This window comes from Eriocheir sinensis, chromosome 40 (assembly GCF_024679095.1).
Source record: "Eriocheir sinensis breed Jianghai 21 chromosome 40, ASM2467909v1, whole genome shotgun sequence".
Classification (NCBI taxonomy): Eukaryota; Metazoa; Arthropoda; class Malacostraca; order Decapoda; family Varunidae; genus Eriocheir; species Eriocheir sinensis.
The window spans coordinates 4,166,713-4,170,839 of record NC_066548.1 but is presented as its reverse complement, the minus strand read 5'-3'; positions in this window follow the sequence as shown (position 1 = coordinate 4,170,839).

Below are 4,127 nucleotides of genomic sequence, written 5' to 3'. Positions count from 1 at the left end.
GGAGGAAGGAGGACGGGGAGGAGAGGTCGTATGGGAGGGGAGGGGAGATCTGTGGAGGGGTCGAGGGAGGGGTCAGGGAGGGGCAGCACACACACACACAATACTCGCCTGGGTCTGAGAGGATAATTGTGTTATAACTCCGGCCAGATGGGAGCCTGAGTGTATTTAGCTTGGCCCAGCGTGAAGGACTCAACCGTCTATATTTCAGGGAGGAGATAGACGCCATATTCCCCCTCCTCCTAGCTCTCCTCTTCCTCTGCCTCCTCCTCCTTCTGATGATGCAAGGAGGAGGAGAAGGAAGGTGAAGATGAGGAGGAGGAGTTTCCGTGTATTATGTTGTGACTTTGTGTGGCAGTCAGTAATTCTTGCGTGTGTGTGTGTGTGTGTGTGTGTGTGTGTGTGTGTGTGTGTGTGTGTGTGTATATGAGCGCGCGTCAAAAGATGTTCCTGTGTAATTTTCCCTCTTCCATTCTTCTAGTTCTCCTTCCTCCTCAGTCTCACTTAATTCCTCGTCATTTCAATTATCTTCCATGGTAATTACAAGACAATTTCTAAGATCACATTACCTGTATCCTCTTCAAGCACACACGCGCTCTCCCCCTCCACCCCACACACATGTAAACTGTAGTGTATCCAACATCTGGCTCATGATACACCTACACTCTGACAACTACACTCTCTTCCTCCTTCACCTCCTCATTGTCCGTGACCGTAAGGTATGTGTATCCGGGTATGGCCGAGGTGAAGAGTTAAGTGTTAGCCATAAAGAGGAAGAGGATGAGGAGACAGAAAACGGGGGGAAGGATAAGGAGCGGAAGGAGGAGGAGGAATGAAGGGAACGAGGGAGAGGAAGAGGAACGGAGGCCTAGAAAAGAGAAATAAAGAAGAGAAGCAAAGGAAAATGAGATAGTAAGAGGAAAGAGATGAATTAAGAAAAAGAGGAAGAAGGAGATGAAGGAGCAAGAAATAGTAGACGGGGAGAGAGAGAGAGAGAGAGAGAGAGAGAGAGAGAGAGAGAGAGAGAGAGAGAGAGAGAGAGAGAGAGAGAGAGAGAGAGAGAGAGAGAGAGAGAGAGAGAGAGAGAGAGAGAGAGAGAGAGAGAGAGAGAGAGAGAGAGAGAGAGAGAGAGAGAGAGAGAGAGAGAGAGAGAGAGAGAGAGAGAGAGAGAGAGAGAGAGAGAGAGAGAGAGAGAGAGAGAGAGAGAGAGAGAGAGAGAGAGAGAGAGAGAGAGAGAGAGAGAGAGAGAGAGAGAGAGAGAGAGAGAGAGAGAGAGAGAGAGAGAGAGAGAGAGAGAGAGAGAGAGAGAGAGAGAGAGAGAGAGAGAGAGAGAGAGAGAGAGAGAGAGAGAGAGAGAGAGAGAGAGAGAGAGAGAGAGAGAGAGAGAGAGAGAGAGAGAGAGAGAGAGAGAAACAGAAAAGTAGAGGGGAAGAAGGGAAGGAGACGTTGAAGAGAAGAGGGGAGAAGAGGGGAGAGGAGGAGAAAAGTCGAGGATGTGACAAGCTAAGGAGAAGCGGAGGAGAAAAATGTGGATTGTGAAGAGGGTGTAAGAAGGAGGAGGTGAGAGGAGAGTGGGATATAAGAGGAGGCAAGAGACAGGAGAGGAGGAAGAGGAGAGAGAAGGGACGTAAGAGGAGGTAGGAGAGAGAGAATGAAGAGGAGGAGGAGGAGCGGGGAGGATGAATACGAGAAGGAAAAAAAGAATAAAGAGAAAGGGTGGAGTGTTTATGTGAAGAGGAGGAGGAGGAGGAGGATGAAGAGGAAGAGGAGGAGGAGGAGGAGGAGGAGGAGGAGGAGGTTAAGAGGGCAAAGATCAATTAGGGTTAAGAGTACCGCGCTCTCAAAGGTAAATAATCTAATGAGTTTACCTGCGTCCTTATAATTACGTGAGGGAGAGAAAGATAGAGAGAAAAAGAGAGAAAGAAAGAGGGAGATAACTGAGTACATAAGAGAGAAGGATGGATGGAGATTAACGCTTCCTCCTTCTTCTCTTCCCCTCTTCCTCCTCCTCCTCCTCCTCCTCCTCTTTATCCGTGACCTCTCCATCTCTCATCTCATCAAAAACAGTGAAAAATGAACACACAAAACGCGATAACAACACGCAATTATTAACTTAACGAGGGCGGCAGTGAGTGTTGTCTTACACACACACACACACACACACACACACACACACACACACACACACACCACGGCCCCTCCCACCCATCCCCAAACCCTTCCCTTACACCACCCCTCCACCACATACCAGCCTTAGCGACACCACCACCTCCACCACCATAACCACAGCCGCCTCCACTTGGCACTTGCACTCCACTTAGCATACGGCGGCCCCTTGACCCACCTAACATTGCCTCTTTCAAGTCGAGTCGCGCGTGTATAAACATTTGCATATCATTACGCTTCTTGTGAACATTGATTTCCGGGAGGGGTATTTTTTGCCGAAGGGGACGAACAGCAGGAGGAGGAGGAGAAGCAGGAGGAGGAGCAGGAGGAGGAGGAGCAGGAGGAGGAGGAGGAGAGGAGGGGAGGAAAAGGAGAGATGGTTTGTTATAGAATGTTTTGATGGTGTTTCTGAAGCGAAAAAAGAGAGGAGAGAGAGAGAGAGAGAGAGAGAGAGAGAGAGAGAGAGAGAGAGAGAGAGAGAGAGAGAGATTAATTATGCACGGCTGACGTTCAAAGTGGTTAGGCGTCGTGTTGTTTTGTTGCCCGTCCATTCTATTCTCTCTCTCTCTCTCTCTCTCTCTGTTTCAGTTTCACGCTGGGCTTTTAGTAGCAAATTCTGACATATTACAGTAACACACACACACACACACACACACACACACACACGCACACACACACAACTAAGCGCGCCCCCCACACACACACACAGAAACACACATTCCACTGCTCAACCGTCTCCTCAATTTATATTCCCCCCCCCATGAAATATTTGTACAGACACGAACCTTCCATTATCTTCAGTAACTCGCGAACGTACCGCCACACTCATACGGGCTAGGCTCAGGTGGCTCCCCTCACGCCTACGATACACATAAGAGTACTACTGATAAAAGATAATAGGAATAGGATAAGTTTTTTGGGGTTTTCTTTTTGTTCTGCCACTCCTCCGTGTACAGAATATGTGACGCAGTGAATGAAATGTTGAAAGAATGAAATATGTGTATAAAATTATCTAACTTATAAAAAATGAAAGAATAAATGTTGTGTGTATGTAAATCAAGTGACCTCCATACATTTATACCATCATACATACGCATATACACATACATACATACATATATACAAACATACATACATTCATATATTCATGCATACTAACATACTTACATACATTATACACCATCACAGGGCAGCAAATAGATTGGAACACGCACATTCTGGGAGCTACACACACACACACACACACACACACACACACACACACACACACACACACACACACACACACACACACACACACACACACACACACACATGTTTTAAGATGATTATGATGATCCTTGTTGAGTAATTTATTCATTCTCTCTCTCTCTCTCTCTCTCTCCCTTCCCATCCCTTCGCTCCCCTCTCCTCTTTATTTCATTTCGCCAATTTTCTTCTCTCCCTCGCCCTGACCATACTTTTTTGTTATCCCTCCCTTCTCTCTCTTTTCTATTCTCGTCATTTTTTCAGCCAAACTTCCTTTCATTTCCTTCTTTACATGGTTGTGTTTTTTATTCCTGTGTTCTGTTGTAACCCCTCTCTCCCTCTCTCTACTCTTTATTTTCTCGCTTTCTTTACCTTTCTCTCTTTCGTTTCATTTTTTTTACTTCTGTTTTTTTATTCTTTTTTCTTTTATGCATCTCTCTATGTCTGCCCACCCTCTCTCTACCTTACTTTTTTTCTCTTTACCTATCTCGAGTTCGCTTCTCTTGGTCTATTCTCTTCTCCCCCTTTCTATCCCTTCCTTCCTCTCTCCCTTCCATCTTAATCCCTTCCTTCAAACCTTCCTTTCAACTCTCCATCCTGCTGTTCCTCCGTTTCCTTCGTCTATTTATTTTTCCTCTCTCTTCTTTCTCTTTCTATCTCCCCGTTCTCCCCCTTTCTTTTTCACTCCCTTCTTTCTTTATTTCTTTCTTCAGTTC